Genomic DNA, 18,410 nt, shown 5'->3' on the forward strand with positions numbered 1-18,410 from the left:
TTTGGTGTTTGTTTGGTTGGAGGTTTTTTGGTGTGTCTTTCACAGGAGGATTTGGAAGGATATTTGGCAAAAGAGAGTTCAGAGTGCTCTGGTGTTTTGTATGCTGGTGATCCTGTATGGGTCTGTTGGTTCCTAAGGTCTCAACAGGGACCGTCAGTGGCTTAGCTCTGCTTTGGTCATCTCAGCCTCTTGCACTGGCCTTGCTGTATATGCCTCTGTTAACTTCTGACTCCTATTCCCGTAAAACTGATTGGGCTGTGACTGCTTTACTTTCAGACATAGCCCCCATAACAAACTTGTTTTGTTGAAAAAGTTTGAATTTCTCTTTCTTCAAAGAGGAGGAAAGAAATGTTCCTCCTGCCACAGGGTATATCTGGCCTGTGACATACTGTGGGACTGGGAGACGTCTGATATGTATCCCTGACATTTTTTCCTTGCTGCGTGGGTGACTTTTCAGACAGTACTATGAAGATTATCAGAAGGGAATCCCATACATCTTCACTCAGAACTTTTGTCTTTCAGTAACCCCATTCTTGGCTCTCTGTGTTCAAGCTTTTTGCTTCTCATGCTGCAGTCGGGCTTGGTTCTCTGTTGTCCTCTCCTCTATTCCTTTTGCACCACAGGGAATGGTTGCTCTGGGGTGGGGGTCAGGAAGTTGTGGCCAGGGTATCTTCCTGGGCGAACTTTTCACAGATGTGATCCCAGGGACAGCTTCTCATGAACTGAAGCAAAAAAGCCCAATTACACATACCATGTGGGATTTACTTCTGTTTACATTTTGTCTGGTCCCAGAGTCTTAACATATGTTCTTTAGAACTCTCTCAAGGAAAACCATTCCATGAGACTTTGCTTGCTCTACCCACAGGACACAGTTCAAGGCGTTCTCTAAAGTGCCACATGACTCTCGCAGGTAGATGAGAGTATCATTTGAGTGCACGCATCCATATCCCTGCTGCCAGTCCCCACGCTGAGTTTGGACAGAATTCGTTGTTATGTGTCACAAAGGGAGAGGTGAAAGGCTTAATCTGGAAGTTGTATCAGCTCATACGGAAGAACAGGCAAGGAATAATAAGGGAAAAAAAGAGCTGGGAGGGCACAGAGGGAGCCTAGTAACAATGGAAGGGAGAGAAAATCAGATCAGGACCCTGTGATGGAAAGGCGTGAGGGGGTCTGAAGACCCAAATTCAAGGAGGGAATTATACAAGAGGAGGCTGTGAAAGGTCTGTATAGAAAGTGACTCTTTCAGCAACACGGTGTAGAGAGCTCATGGTGTAAGAGAAATGAAGGCTGAGCAGACAGAAGGTAAGGGAAAGAGGCAAAGGCTAGGAAATCTCCTAGATGTAAATTTCTGAAAGTGAGGGGGATAGCTTGAGAAAGTATTACTACAGACTTTTCTTGTTCTTAAGCTTTTCCAGTCATCTGCTGTTGACCCCATCGGAGATGGGACAGTGGGTCTTGTCTGACATGTTTCAAGCTCAGGATGAAAATGTATCTGTTTTTCCATCACTTGAGGTGAGGAAGTGGTTATGACATGGGATATACAGCGGTGGCATTTGGATATGCCCTCATGAGATGAGCAAGCAGATGACTGGATCACGTAGCACAAAGAAACAAGGAGCATTAAGGTGTGAAGATGTTATTTGAGGTGGCAAGTAGAGAAGTGTACTGTTAGATACAGAAGAGAAGCATACATGATGGCCAAATGTATGGACTGAGACCTGTTTCTGTCTATATGCTGGGAGCAGTGTAACTGTAATGTTCAGGTCACTGTTGCAGTCCTGTTTTTGCTCTCTCCACTGCCTCCATTTGCTCTATGCCTTTGAATTTTGTCTTTCACAAAAGCAGCTAGCCAGCATATGGGGAAAATGGAAAGAGCAGCAAACTGACCTTTACAGTCAGGGCTGATCTTGGATGCTTCTTTTACTTTTATCCAATCGTGCAGCAGTCTTTAGCTGACAGCAAAACCAAATCATAGCAAAGTTAATTGCTGATGTTGAGTAAGGGAACACATTACTTACACATGCAATTTAAACACTGCAGCTTTTCGTAGAGGAGGGAGAAAAGCAGTGGTGTGCAAAGCTCTGTGGGTAGAGAGCTGTTCCAGAACTGTGACAGTCTGAGTTGCTCTAAATCCTTTGGGTACAGTTTCAGCTTTAACACAGTTGTGTGCACACTTGATTACTGTATTCGTGCAAATCTCCAGTTGAGAGACAGTCAGTGAATTATGGCAAGGTATGACGACACTGGTAAACTGTGGTATTCTTGATAAGGTCATTTGTTGTCATAGCCTCAGGAGGATGATCATGGTCTAAGTCTAAATGGGCACAGAGAGAGGGAGTGGGGGTAGAGAAGGAAGATGTGAAAAAGTTTATTGTGGAAATGCACTGATGGATGAGAAGCTGGCATATAGCTAACCTGTAGAATTACTAACTATTCTGTGTAAAAAGAAAGGTAATTAGGATCATGCAATTAAACTTAAAGATGTGTTAAATGTATGGAACCGCTATTTTATCTTTCTGATGAATGATGTGGTAGATATGAGTTTAATCTAAATGTTTCTGTGAAATTTTCCTTTCTAGACGACTCCTTATGTGTGTGCATGTGTGTGTGTATTACCTCTTTGTGTGTTGATGATCACTTTGTATTAACGTGACCGATGCTGCCAAGCTCCAGTCAGAGACTGAAGGAAAATCTGTAGGGAGTTTGTAGAGAGCTGAAGGGAGTTTCCATGCAGCTAATTGATATAATCTATGTATGGGGAAATAACAAAACAGAGACCATTAATATTTAATGTGCGGTAAAGTGTGTGTTTTATCATTTAAATTAAAAAAAAAAAAACCTTTTCAGGAAAATATGTATTTTCCACTAAACATTGTCATAGAAGGCTTGTGAGATCCCTATTAAAGACACAATAGCCAGTATTCCTGAGGGATGTGTATATATGGTTTGTTGGCTCGTTTTATGTAGTCTTAGTCTTTACAGAGCCTGTACAGTATTCACTTAGAATAGTTTGTGACCTGACTTGACACAATACTTACCTGCAAGTGAGATTTGGCTCTGGAACATAATGTGCAACAGTAAACATATTATGTGATAGTAGTACCTGTATATTCATGTGTATTGTCCCTTCAACAGTACCTACGGCTTCAACTTTCGACAATTGCCTCTGAAATCTGAAATGCTTGAGCAGGCACTTCTAATTGAAGGAAAATCCAGTGTCTATCTTCAAGTTTTCTATACAGTTTTGCTTATTGCCAAGATTTCTACAAAGGACAATGACAGAAAACAAGGGATTTTCATTAGATATTTGCCCCTAGAATTGAACTTTGGTCTGTGTTGTACTTCTCTTATCCTGCTGGTTGTACTGGAATGGCAACTGTAACTCCAGAGCAGAATTTGGTATACCTCTGAAGAGTGACTAACTTAAAAACCAGAGATTCATAGTATACCTTTGCATTAATACATAGTGCATCTTGTGTGTGTCTACGAATACACATACACATACCTCTAGATACACACAATATGCTTGTTTATATATATGTAGTCTAGAATAACCTCACTCACTGACCAAGAAAATTACCACAAGACCAAAGGACTGGTTCAGCTCTTTCTGTAGCAATGCGTGCTTTGAGCGCCTTCACCTTCAGGTGCAGAGTGTAACCCTCTGACAGCGGAAAAGAAGATACAGAAGCATTGCTAGCTTTCAGCATGAACCCTTTAAGTTCTAACTCTTTAAGAATCTAACTTAAACCCTGCTGTCCAAAGAGAAAACAATTTAATCATGTCTTATGACATTTCATATCACATGCATAACTTAAAAGGCAGTTGCTCCCTAACACCAAAGAGAGCATAGTCAAGTTTTGTTGGAACCCCTGTGCATAAGCAGCTATTTTCCCAAATCAGGAAATACAGGTTTGTATTGAACAAGGCTGTTAACTGGCTCCATGATCTCAATGCAGCATGATTCTTATATGTTTTCAAGGATTAATTGTAAAAATTTGAACTCAACCCATGTTATTTGAAAAAACATACGTGGTCTGTCCCAAGCAGAGAATTCTGGTTGTAACAGTTATAATTTTACAGTTAAATTTGGGGTTGTATTTCTAGAGGATTTTAAGACACAAAAAAGAATTTCCAAAATGCTCCCAGGGCCCACCTCCCTTAGAAATCTTGGTGAAGTGTTTGAATGATTTTGGTAATACTGGTAAATGTTCTTGCTTTTATGAGTGCCCTGAAATACCGCAAGACCATGTGATCAGGCTGCTGTTGTGTCTCCTGCCAAATGAGTACCACAGTGTCTCTGCCAGGACTTTGGCAGCTGCTCCCGATAAGGGTTCTGCAGCATTCGGTGGCACTGCCCAGAAAAGTCGCCCCCATGGACCTTGGCAGGTCCCTCAGCACAATTCCAGTCCTACTGGTGTGACCCTGGACTACCCTTAAGATGCTCACAACATATGACAACCATGTGTTGTGAACATCCATCTCTCCAAAGCGCCTGCATTCTTGTACAAGGTGACTGCCCCTTTCGGGAGATGCAATCTCCCTTGCCATCAACTCTCCTCCAAATGGAAGCTCTTGTCAGCTGTTCTGTAACAGGTGTCAAAGCATTCACTGGCATCCATTGCAAAGGGGAAGTGAATTCTGAATCTGGCCAAGGCAAGCCAAAGTCTGTACGAGAAGGCCAGCACTGGGTAGCACAGGTAGTTGGCAGTGGTACCCTGTCAGCCTGAAACAGCTAATGTGAACAGCTTTGGAAGAACTTGCTGTGGTCCAAGGGAGGCATAAACGCCCCTGCACACAAATGCTTCTGGAATGTTTAATGCCATTATTCTACATGATCCTTCTAAGAAAAAAGTAACCAGTCTAGGAGGGCTGCCAGAAAATTAACATAACATTTCTGCTTCCTTTATACAATAGTAATCAAGGGGATACCAGGAGCTTCTATAAGGCAATGTTGCCATTTGATGTCAAGTCCCATAGTTATGAGTTTGTGCTACAGATTATCACACACTCTGATTCCAAGGCTGCCATAATTTAGAGAGGGATAATCCATTTCTACACCACAGATGTCTTAGCATCCTGCCAGTTACTTTGTCATTGGATTTTGCTTTTTTTGTGAGAGATGATGATAGACAGCAGGATGGGGACTGGGGAAGGAAATTGATTCCTATCATAAGCAAAGACTGGGTTTATGACCACCCGAGGAACCTGAACATGTATAAGGCTGTGGGACCCAATGACATGCATCCTAGAGTCCTGAGGGAATTGGCTGATGTAGTTACCAAGCCATCCTCTATGATGTTTGAAAAGTCATGGCATTCAGGTAAAGTCCTAGGTAACTGGAGAAAGGGAAATATTGTACTCACCTCTAAAAAGGGTACAAAGGAGGCCTCTGGGAACTATGACCTGTCAGTCTCACCTCTGTACCTGGGAAGATCATGGAACAGCCCCTCCTAGGAGCTATCCTAAGGCACATGGAGGACAGGGAGGTGATTTGGGATAGCCATCACGACTTCATCAAGGAAAAGAGAGGCCGGACATGACCCGGAAATGTGCACTTGCAGCCCAGAAAGCCAACTGTATCCTGGGCTGCATCAAAAGCTGCATGGCCAGCAGGGCAAGGGAAGTGATACTGCCATAAACACTTGTGAAAAGGTGCTTTACTTTTTTCACACTGATTTTTCTTCCACTGAGATTCCGCTAGGAAAGGTTGCTTGTGTGAGCAAGAGTTTATGTGATGGCTGTCTAAGGATATTGCTCTTCTTCTGTTCTTCCTTGCTGCAGACTGGAAGTTTTTTCTGAAACTCTGAAAACCAATAATCTTCCTTTTATTATATTATAAGACAAACTCTACTAAACACATATTTCCTTTAAAATAAAAGGTACTGTTCTTTATTGCATTTTCCTGGTAAAACTGACTTCATTAGTTTTATTGCACCATTTTTACTCATTAAAATTTAATAACATTTGTTGATGAAACAAGGGAAGCTAAATAAATTTTAAAATATCTCAGTACTAACTTACTCCCTCTAATATATGAAGATGCTACATCACTTTTTGGAATCTTTTGAGCTTAATTCCTAAAGTCATTTCAAGATTTTAGTGGGTTCTCTCAAATTCGTTTAACTAGGAGATTTTATCCTTCATTTAATCCTCACTTTGTGGCTGGAATTCTTCTGAGGGAAAGAAAAATGGAAAACTGTATTTTTCTGTTCCTGGCATTACCCAGACTCCAAATGCAATTGTGAATCTTTCCATATTGGCTAAGTGGGGAAAAGGAGTCACGTCACCTTTCCATGTGTTAATTGAGGAGATGCTTGGTGTTTTGTGATCTATATACCAAAATATTTACAGTGGAATTTTCAGAGAAGGAGAACACCAGTATACCTTGAATAAAAGGAAAGGGTCTGATATCACCAAAAACCTCCTTCTTTCCTGCAGTATGTAGAAAGAAAATGAGGTTTTTGAAAGGAACAATATTCTTGTCCAGTCAGAATGTTTGAAAATACTTTTGGCCTCCTTGATCTTTTGAGTTAGTTTTTAAAAAAAGTCTTTATAGGCAGTTAGAAAATTGTAGGGTAAGAAATATGTAAATATTCTCACATGCATAGGAAACTAGAGTTTTATAGGTACCTGGGGTTGCAGATGTGTAGCAAGTGCTTCTATTCCAACTCAATTCACTTTGCAGCAGAAACAGAGTCAACACTAAAATTGTTGTTTCTGTGACCCAATTTGCTCAGTTGTACTAATGTTTTCACTAAGAAAACTTGTCATGCGTGCTTTATTTGAAACAGACCTATGGTCATAATTTCAAGAAGGTTAATAACATTGTGACTTGTGGAGAATAAATAATAACACAGTTCATTTTACTCCTAGATGTCAAAAAATGCAAATATAGTTTGGCATTGTGCAGTGACTTTTTAGGAAACATTTTGTCTGTATACCAACTTGATTAGCATCCAAAGTTACACTATCTCTCAGTCCAGTTGGTTATTTCAGATGATGCTTGTATTTTATTGCATTTGAAAGCTGTTTTGGGATTTATGTTTATCTTCTGTCTCTTTGAAAGGATTCATTAAAACATGTGGGAGAAATAAGAGTAGTCTCTCTACTAAGCATCTTCAAATGAGAGATTGCACACAAATGCACTATATTGGTTATAAAAGGTCAACAAAAGATGTTTTCAAAAAGACTTACTTATCAATTAGCTCATTTATGCTGTTAGCTGCACTGTAATCAGTTTTGTTGATTGTTTACAGAACTTGGGTTCCAGTATGACAGGATTTACATAGTTCGTGTAGAGCAAATAGGGATGAAAATCAAGGTAACAACATGAGGTTGTTACATTAACCGGTAAAATTGAATCTATTTACTGGGCCTGAATTTGATTCCTTGGAGTCTGAGAAACACTTTTAGATTAAAGAATATGAAATGTAAAATTGTAAGAATTTAGAGGGACTCAAAGTCATTATGCTTATATTTTTTAAAGCCAGTGGTAAATTAACAATTGCCCTTCTGGCACGTGGGCCAAGTGCTGCATTATTATAAGTGTTGTATTCTAGAATATAGATAACTCAGTAATTTTAACAAGTAGCTAATTTCCATTCAAGGTTAGTGCTTTAAAGTATGCTATTTATCTTCTATTTGTTTGGACAAATCCAAAGTCTTGTGCACCAGAGCTCCAACAATCCTTTATGGGCGTTGAAGTGACATTTTCATTTCTGTGAATGCAAGACGTGGCAAAGAGTCTATAGGTGGCAGCCACTTGCAGCGTAGAAGGGTCCTCTACAATAATTCCTCAATGAAACATAAAGTATTAACACAGTTGTGATGTTGACATGGCTGTGACACCATAAAAACTGAAGAATTAAGTAATAAAATCTATGGCCCTCACCTCAGGCTTTTCATTTTCATTATGAGGAGACCTTTTGAATTAAAATAGTTTGAAATGAACCACTTCTATGTCCAGAAGAGTAGATCATCTGGAACTAATGACTACTAGTCTACTGGATATTGTTACTGCCAAACCTTTTAGATTGAACTCTGGGTCTCTTCAAAATGTATTTTACAGTTGACTGCTAATACAGTCATTGCTTTGTCAAGGGTCCAAATCCAGGGCTTTCTACTGAAATGTCCAAACAACCTCATAAAGGGCCTGAAAATGCATTCTTCCAAACACAGCAGCAACTTTATTTATTGCCTTGATAGTGCAGAAAGGTCTTTTTTTGGCATTACTAATAAAAACAGGTATTTTGGCTGATTTTTCTCTGTTTTCCTTTTGGACATAAAAGAAGATTCTTCTACTTTTGAATCAAAAATTAAAGACCTCCTCTCCAAAGACTCATGCCTCTTCCAAAGGGCTGTAACCTGGCACAACAAAATCAAAACCTAAAACTAAATTTTTTTTCACCCCCTAGCATACCATGGTAGACATTTATCACACAACTGAAGGAAACCCTTCCACAAAGTGATATTGTCTTAGCACTGCTAATCCAATAATATAATTACACAGGGCCCCGTTTCAGACAAAAAGATAAATTGCAGCTTATGTATCTGAAAACTTTGACAACTAACCTAACATTTAATTAAAGCTGTGTATTAATATTTTAAAGCCAGATGTTTAAGTGTATAGTGATAAAATAACTGGGTGCCTGGGTACCAAGAAGATCTAAAATAGATTTGTTGTTCAGGGATCTTAACAAGTATCGAGTGCTGCTGGAAACATGGCTCCATTGGGGATAGTAAAAGACATTTACCATCTGGTCCATGAAGATATACAGAGTGCCCTGGGAGGCTGGAAAGATCAGGTTTTCTTCCTGTGTTAGGCTTTGGGCAAGTACCTGTATTGCTTACTAATATACTTCCCAACTGCAGAGACAGGGCAGGAAGAAGGAAATGACCATTCATTCTCCGAGGAGTGCTCAGGAGGTGGCAATGGTCTTGACCACCTGGTTTGTTGGTACTATGCATAAGATGACCTGGGATACAAGACAGTAGAACTGTATTTTTCATCTGGATTGGTTTGTGTGTGTTTTCTTCAGAGGTGATATCCCGCCAGGGCAGATATGTACAGGTTTGAAGTGTGCTGAACGATGACTTCAGGTGTCCTGTACACATCACACAGGTTTTACTGATGCACTAGAGATGGACAGCAAAGCAACTATGGCATTTAAACTCATCTGAGATGGGAATTTATTTTTAAGAAATAAGTCAAAAATAGTGAGACAATGCAGCATCTACAGCTTGTCTGTCAGAAAGGAGCTCTGTTAGAAGAGAAGCACATCTGTCAGTGCTTCAAACCATGCAATAATGAAGAAGGTGTAAGTGGTGAAATGAGGATGGAGAGATTTTACTGTACCATAAACTGTGCCAGTTTTCATGTAGAAATCACTGAGGGCCAAGACACTTGCACAGGGGTATATGAAAGGTAATTGAATAAAGCAGGCCCACTACTGGCAGATGTTATGCTCTGCAGTGATTTACATCTTCACTAGAAAAAGCCTATAGGAACTGCAAAAGGTTGAAGATCACATCTGCAGTAGGCACAAGTCAGACTTACCTGTCTCTGCCAGGGTTTGACATGTGACTGACTCTGTATTTCCACTTCAGGTTTCTTACCTGAAATCCCTTATACAGAATGTAGCACCCATGTTTTGGTAACAACTCTGTGGTCCTTACCACCTCAAGTGTCTTCCTGTTCAGAGTATTCATGGGATTAATTTTCCCACACTACCCTGCTCCACAGCTCCTCCACAAGATCTACTGCACTTTTAGCTCACTCACTGCTCATCTGTGATGAAAAGTGCCTTGCATGATGATAGGATATGTCAGCAAAAATAGCCTGAAAACACTGCAAATGGATCAAGACAAAACAATTTGCTCAAGGATTATTTAAATTGCTCCCAACAAGCTCAGGCTGCAGTTAGATACCTTTACATCTTTTTCTAGTATTTATTTAGTCTTTTGTCCAGTGTAGATTCCTATGATGTCCAGTTGCCTTTTCATCTCAGCATCCCTGGAAAATCCAACACACAGGAGGGGAAATACAGCTTAGTGGGAAATGCTTTATAGGAACAGAAGACACATGTAGAAAGCGGACAAACAACTGATAACAAATCCGTGTCCTTTAATTTGGTCAAGGCACAGAATAAAGTTTGGCTGAAAACTTTCCACATTTTGCAAACCAGTTTTCACTCGAAATGCTAATTTTTGTTTAAGCTAATGCAAAATTGTTTACACTTGATAGAATTATTTCTGAGATGAGTTGCAGTTTTTTGGGAGTTTTCATGTGTGTTTTACAGTATACTTACATTAGTTTTTCAAGAAAGCAAATATGTCACTCAAGAGTACTATGTTTCCTGGGAGCTATAGTTCTATGTTCCTCATCTCTTTTCCTGATTCAGACTTCCCCATCAGATCACTTTTTCTATGCCTGTCTTTGATGTAAACGTCCTATTTCTATGACTGGGATTCTGCCTTCGAAAGGGAATGGCAAAAGACATTCATGCCATCTTGGTTCATCAGATGCCATGTGCTTCATCAGATGCCAGCTTTCTGAAATGACTGCTTCAATTTTCAGACTAATTGGGGGTTCAAAACTGTCACTGGAAAGAAGAAATTTCATTTCTGTACATGGTGAAGCAATTATTATTTTTTTCCAAATGGTTTTAGTTACATGAAAGCTGTACAAGTTACTTAGATTGTGAAGGCTGTAATTCTTAGAGAGACTTATCTTTTATTGCAAAACCCTTTTCTTTTTTTCCCCTCCTTTCAGAAGATGTCCCTAACAGTTTGTACCAGTCTGGCTGAACCAGGCTCATCTCCAAGGGAGAGTGTTAGCAGGTATTTTAAAAAGGTTTGGTTTTTTTTTTCCTGAGAATGTAACCTTTAACACAGGCTCATCGTTAACCGCAGTCATTTAACACAAAATGCCAGTAGCAGGGTATTTTTTCCAGTTACCATAGCAACATCCTAGGACATCAGATTGTGCCAATAAACAAAAATCCACTGAAACATTATTATTATTATTATTGAACCACTTCTATTAGGACAGTTTAGTTTATCTAGGATCAGGTGGTGATGAGTTCAGCTTGTATTTTTGTACCTTCATGTGACATCTGGTATTTTTGTGCATGTGTGGCCCTTGGTGTATATTGCTTGCCTACACACCCTCCTACTCCCCCCAAGGACTGCTGTACTAAAGTAAGTTTGCAAAAACTCCTCTCTCCCCCTGCCTTTTGGCTGTCTGCAATCTCTGCAGTTCTCCTGCCCAATGACAGGAAATGTCATTGTAAAGAGAAAGGGGATACATTTAATTAACCAGTTATTTCCCTCTGCTACTTATTATTTTATAACTTCTTTTAACATGATGAAGAAGTAGCTGTTTGTGCAGTCCTCCAGTCCTCATATCTCATTAGGTGTCCAGGATTCCAAAAACTTGCTTTTCCTTCTGGCACATGGAAGAACAAGGATGAAAATACCTGTATAGTTCTCCGTAAACTTCTCCATATAATTTTTTCCCTCCAGCCCCAATGAACTACCATCTGGAGGAAGTGAATAGAAGAGAGTTTTACCTTATTTCTTGGGAGGGTTTAAGATAAAATATCTTCAGCATAGACCATCTGACAGTGTCAGTTCCTGTATTGGAAAAGCTGTGCAAACATTTACAGAGGTGACCTCACTTGTTTTATGAATATTGTCCTTGTTCATTAACTGCATCTCATGGTACTTAGAGTCCCATGGAAACAGAAGTAATTAAAACAACACTCACAAAAGCCAGTGTAAATCTCACATTTCCATGAAAGCATCCAGTATATGGATACAAAACCACATGCAGAATTTAGACTACTACAAAGAAAAAGGGTGATTTGATTTTATTTTTCTGATATACATGATGTTTGGGGGAAAAAATCACCAAATAACTAAAAATTATATGTGAGTTCTTTATAGACACTAGATGTTTTCAGAAGAAAGTATTTTCCTCCCACTGTCATAAGGCAATACCAGTGCTCAGAAATCCTAATTAGTGATGGGCCATGAGGTAATCTCAGTATAGTTCTGTGTCCACCTACTCCCAGATATCAGCTAACTCAGTTGCAAAATAATGATTGAGAGATCACTTCTACAGACTTTTCAACAGTAGTGCAAAACATTAGAATAACTGTATACAGTTGCACCTTTTTTCCCATTTTTCTCTCAGTTTTCCACTTGATACACTTAATATTCTGGATGTCACATTTTCAGCTCATGGGAAAGGTATAGCTTCTTTTTCCATTACTATGCATGTGCCTCTTGAATATATGAGACAGTATCACCCCTGAGACAGAGTTTATTTAGCAGGTTTTGTTTGCTTACAATATAAAATTCCCGCTTAAGAGTTTTAGGAAGTCCCCTGAAGTACTACCTGAATGGGAAAGGTTTGTCCATTTTCAAAAATAAAATGCTTCAGTTTTGTATGCTAGAAATAAACCAAAATAAACAGGGAAGAACTTAAATTGTGATCTCTTCAGAAGTCTGCATAACTGTAATACAGTGGGACACAGTACACAGCAATTGGAAGGAAAATCCCACACCACAGCTGGAAAGAAGTCCTAGTAGGTATTGTTACTTGGGGTTAGAAATAATAATAAAAAAAAACAAACAAAAAAAAATCCAAAACAAAAAACAACCAAAACCAAAACCACTTTCCAGGTTATTCTCTGGATCCCCCATGTACCCTTCTTGACAGCAGATACAGATAAACAAGCATCAATAACTAGCAAATTGCCATACAGACAAGGTAGAGTCAAAACACTTTCTTGTCATATAATTCAATCCAGAGAAACGTTTAGAATTCAATTCAAGTGTTCATAATTTGTTTGTGTTTCTGCAGAGAAGTACAAATTTATGACTTCAGACAGTCTCACTACTGAAAGGCTTAATAAATTCATAGTCTGAACTCAAACTGGATAAAATACTAAACAAATTGTTCTTTCCACAGACAAACTAGAATTGCTAGCCTGTTCTTGTGTAAGTAAAATTGCAAAAGCAACCTTATTTTGTTTAATATCTGCTAAACTGAAGAAGAAATAAGTTGCATTTGAGAATTTAGATAGTGTCATCCAGGACAGGAATCAAAATTGAGCTTTAATTGTGGTTGACTGAGTTAATTGAGACTGTAATTTATTGAATAAAGTGATTTGAAATCAGGGGTCCACGAAATATCACAAAATACTTGAGCAATTTGTCAGTATCAGCCTTACACAAATGTGGCAATATTTTTACCAGAATTAGTTCTACCAGGAGTGGTTAGTGTTTGGTAGGGGTGGCTTTTTCTTGGCACGTAGAAAGACTTATAGCAGCAATCATTAATGCATTGATGGTGGTTTTGTGGATTTGTTACATTTCTAGTTCTCTGAATATGTCCTTGTTTTAACATTAATAAAGGGCTAGGAGGAATACAATTCACCTTCTCTAAAACATTTCTATGCTTCTACCTCTCTTCTCTTGTTCCTTTATTTCTTCTATGTGAAAGAGTCCTCATATCACCTTCTTTGGTAGTCCTCCAGCTGATTTAATCCCTCTTTTCAGAACCTCTTCCAACTTTCTCTTTTTTTTATTTTCTCCCAGTAGATAGTCAAAATTGAATGGGATTCCCACTGAGAATACAATCTTCATATTATTTCTCTGCACTTATATAGTTTCAGTATATTCCTTCTGGTTTCTTCTCCCTTCAACAAACCTTTATTGAACTGCTCTGCCCGTTCATCCCACCTTCACCTAATTTTATCAGCTGCTTCTAAAATTCATTACAGTTTTTTCTGGTGAGTAATCTGAACATACTGATCCCATCTGTTTCTGTGATATGACGTGACTATGATAAGTAGTAACATTTCTATACAGTCTTTTGGTGTTAATTTTCCTTTTGGAGGAGGTGATCTAATGCTAGGGTATGACATGACAGATGATGTGTGGCCACAAGATCTGTGGCCAGCAGGTTGAGGGAGGCAATTCTCCACCTTTCATTCTACCCTTCTGAGATCCCACCTGGAGTACTGCATCCAGCTCTGGAGCCTCCAGCATAAGAAAGACATGGACCTCTCAGAGCAGGTCCAGAGAAGGGCCACAGACATGATCATAGGGCTGTAGCACCTCTCCTATGAGAACAGGCTGAGAGAATAGGGGTTGTTCAGCCTGGAGAACAGAAGGCTCTGGGGGTCCTCTTTGTGGCCCTCCAGTACATAAGGGGAACTTATGAAAAAGAGGGAAAAGTGACACAGGCAGATACCCATAGGAGAAGGGGGAATTGTTTTAAACTAAAAGAGGAAAGATTGAGATTAGATGTTAGGAAGAAATTCTTTACTCATAGGTTAGTGAGGCACTGGCACAGGTTGCCCAGAGAAGCTATGGATGCCCCACCCCTGCAACTTTTCACAGCCAGGTTGAGTGGGTTCTGGGCAGCTTGATGTAGTGTGTGGCATCACTGTCCATGGCAAAGGAGAATGGACCTAGAGGGTATTAAAGGTCCCTTCCAACCCAAACTATTACATGATCCTATGATGGGAAGAAAGAAGACTGGGAGAAGTTATTCATTCTTTCTAAAAAAAAATGAAGGGTTAAGAGTCTTCTAAGAAATTGTTACATATAGGAAGTTTAAGATGAAGGAGAGGGAACAACTTTTTCTGCACAATATATAGTTAACCTGTATAACTCCTTAAAGAACATCTTAAGAATAAATTGGTTCAGACATATAGGACATATCAAGGTTCCCTGAGCACGCTGATCTGAGTATTTATCTCAGGATGATAATATAAGTCCCTTTTTAGGAGATGAGATTGCACAGGCGAGGAAGGATCATGCTATGCTTACCTTAAAGACATCACACTGGGTTGGACTCACCTTTGATTTGAATGATTTGGGCTGCTCTTGTGTTTTCCCATATGGGATATTTCTATTATTTTTCTGTTCTTTAGCTACTGTCTTTAAAACGGAGGAATGATGTAATGAAAATTCCCTTAAAATCTTACAGTCAAGATGTGAGCATAAAGGCAGTGTAGACAACTATCTACTGCTGCATAAAACAAAGAAACCCCAAGCCATTGGAATTAGAGATATAAGGCAACAGCTTATTTTCTGCTTTACACATAATGTTATTGAGAACCATCTGAGTCATAAAGAGGCATGCCACCAAATTTGCAACTTTACAGATTGCTCAGGATGTGCCACCTGTCCTCATATCTGTAAACATGATTCTGACTATGGAGGAGCTTTGTATTACCATAAAGGTAACAGCAAAAATTTTTACATGGTGCAGGACTTTTTTCTGTTCCTATAAGGATTGCACATTCAAATATGAACATCCAGTGAAGGAGACAGGCAGTATGCAGTTTACAGTTTTCATATAGGAAGTGCTTTCATCTATTTTGCTAGCCTATAGACAATATCCAACTGACAGTATCACCTTATGCCAAGGAAAGTGTTAGCACACACACTTCTCTTACTATCTTCTTTCCCCAAAGAAATCAATTTAGATGAATGCTGAAATGAATAATTTCAGTGGGGAAATCATTGTAACCGCTAGAATTTAATCTAGGTAGACCTATAATTTAATTCTTTGTGTGACAGTGAATCTAGTTGTATTATTTAATGTAAACTAATCGTTTACTGTAACCATAGGGATAGAATGGGATAACAATGAATATCATACAAGTAACTATTACAGGCTGTGTGCCTAAATCAATGTAACTTACTCTTAGCGTAGCTAAAACTATAAAATTACAGAATACCAGAGATACAAGACAGAGAGGAGTCAGGGATTTTCAGGTGCAAAATGTGGAAAGGAACGCTAGGAGTGCTCTCTAGGCAATAAATGTAATCAACAGAAAAATAAATTATTAGATTCCATTTTCTTTTGTAGACACCTTTTTATTGGTGAAAGTAATAAAAGAGGGGTCTGGCACAGGTGCTATCAAATGCTGTTGATTACTCCCTCTAATAGGACACTTTGTTCCGAATGCTTCTGTTTCTTCTGTGACTTTGAATCCAGACATCTTGCATTCACTAAATTGTTTTATCTTGTTACTATTTATGAGGCTGGGCTGTGATAATTCCTTGTTGTACAGTTGGGAAGAAACAGGCTGAGTAATTTGCCTAAGATCAAAGTAGGCTGACGGTTGGGAAAAAGGGTAAAGACTAAAACCCACATCTCAAACACTAAGCTACAGTTTAAAGCCCACATACTTTTCTGTTTCCCTATTAGGAGATATCACTTGCCTCTCTCCCTTGAGGAAAGTCTGAGTTTTATTGTACATTTAACATTAAGGTTCACCTTTCACATTACACTGGAAAAACATGATTTCTTCTCAATTTATAGCACTTATCTTCTCAGGGCAAAATGAACTTTTCTAGAATTTGCAAGTAAGCCATTAATTAGTTTAGGACTGAAAATAAATTTTAAGTTATGTCTTTTAAGAAATTTAGCATCTGTGTCCTGCAGGTTCTTAATTCTTTTAGTCAGAGTAATAGAACCTCTTCAAACTATTCACAGCATTAAAAATAATTGAAAGTGTGTGCGTAAGTTATATTTGAGAAGGAAATTAGTTTGTAATTAAATGAAATTATTGACGATAATTTCTTGACTGTATAATTATGGGGTTTAGGAAATATGTAATGTCTCAGTAATGTGGTTTCTTTTACCCTTAAGTTAGTCTCAGCCTTAAATTTGTCTTAGCTTTGTTTATCTGGTAATTGGCACTAAGGGGAGAACTTGGAGTGCATCAGTTAGCTGGATTTTCTCCAGGTCGGTCTCTCTCTCCCAGAAATGATTGTAGTACTTATTTCGGGGTTTGGAGTAAAGGTGGACTCATCTGCATAATGCTCCCTCTGGTCCTTTCTCCCACTAAGAAGCCCTGGGATGCAAAGCCCCAGGTTCTGCAAGAAGTTGCTATGGAGGAAAGGGAAACATGAGCTGGATTTATTTCAAGTACGTTAACAACAAAATATCCTGCTCCTTTGTAAGCAAAGGGTCCACACACAGGGTGCCCACAGTTCTTGCTTGTCCTGCCATACATCCTTGGATTTCGTGCATAAAAGGCTCAGAACCCTAAGCTGAGTTTGCACTGGTGCACTAAAGTTCTATGCCTTTGAGCATTTGATCGGCACACAACCAAACCCATTAGGAGGCTGGGTCCATTTGACCTTCTTGCACTCAGTGCAAGCCAGGCCTTTCCAGCCTGCCGTGCTGAAGTGAAGGTGATCTTGTATGTGTATCCATGGAGAACCTGCCACAGACAAAACAGAGCGTGTCTGCTGTTGTGAGCTTCACAAATCATCCTTTGGATAATATGAGAGACAGAGGAGTAGGCTGCTCCCAGTCAAGAGCTGCAAGGAGAAAGGAGTCTTCAACCATCTTGGAGGTATGGATTGAGGGAAAGCTCACATGTTTCCTCCAAAAGTGGAAAAACATTTTCTCAGGGCTTTGGGGCTGTTAAGGGCACAAACTTTGAGATTAAGGGATTCAGTTGGTTGGCATCGTTGACACACAGTAGTTTCTGCACACAATTGTAAGTACTGACAACTATTTCCAAAATTACGTTGGAACCTTTCCCTCCTTACCCAAAAGACTGGTTTCAATTGGATCAAGAGGAATTGGCCTCTAATGGAAGTTTGAAATTGTTTTTTTTCCATTTCACATACTTGAAATGCTCCAGTGTCATGGTTCACCTCCCTGTTAAAGGCCTATAAAAACCAAGGCCCATATTGTTCTCAGCACAGACATGTTTTACAAGACCCACATCACCTTGAAACTATGCTGTGTATCACAAAATGCCAAATACAGCTGTTAGCTGCATTATGTTTATTGCAGTAGAGTACTTAAGGAGACACTGTGCAAAGCATCTCCAAAGCTTTTATTAATCAGTGTGTCCATGTGCTTTCTATGCACGTTTGGAAGAGATTTGAAAATCTAGATAATTTGTAACTTTACCCCAAAATGCTGTGCCAGTGAAAATGGGAGCTGAACTTGTCTCTGAGGGAACACAACTTTACATCAGAAGGCTTTCGGCTAAGGGAACACTTAAGTAAGAAAACGCTCTTCTTTCCAGTACAATGTAACAATAGTAACGAGTGACTATACTGTGAGAGCAGGACAAAGATCAAGGGTAGTTTAATTATACCATGCAGATAAAGCCATTTTGCCTCAGCTCTCTGTAAAGACAGTAATGGAAGATCATTATGGGAGAAAAAAAAAGAATATGAAGGGCAGGGAAGCAGAAATTTCTGTATTCCTGAGGTATAGAAAGAATTAAGGTTTCAATGAATTTACGGGGTGCTCAAATGTCCACCATCTCATACACTACTCTTTCACTGCTAATACCTACACCTCTCGAGAGCTAAAGGTTCCCCATGGAGGACCCTGAGGCGTATTATGACAA

Source organism: Corapipo altera, unplaced genomic scaffold (genome assembly GCF_003945725.1).
Source record: "Corapipo altera isolate COAL_440 unplaced genomic scaffold, ASM394572v1 69, whole genome shotgun sequence".
Classification (NCBI taxonomy): domain Eukaryota; kingdom Metazoa; phylum Chordata; class Aves; order Passeriformes; family Pipridae; genus Corapipo; species Corapipo altera.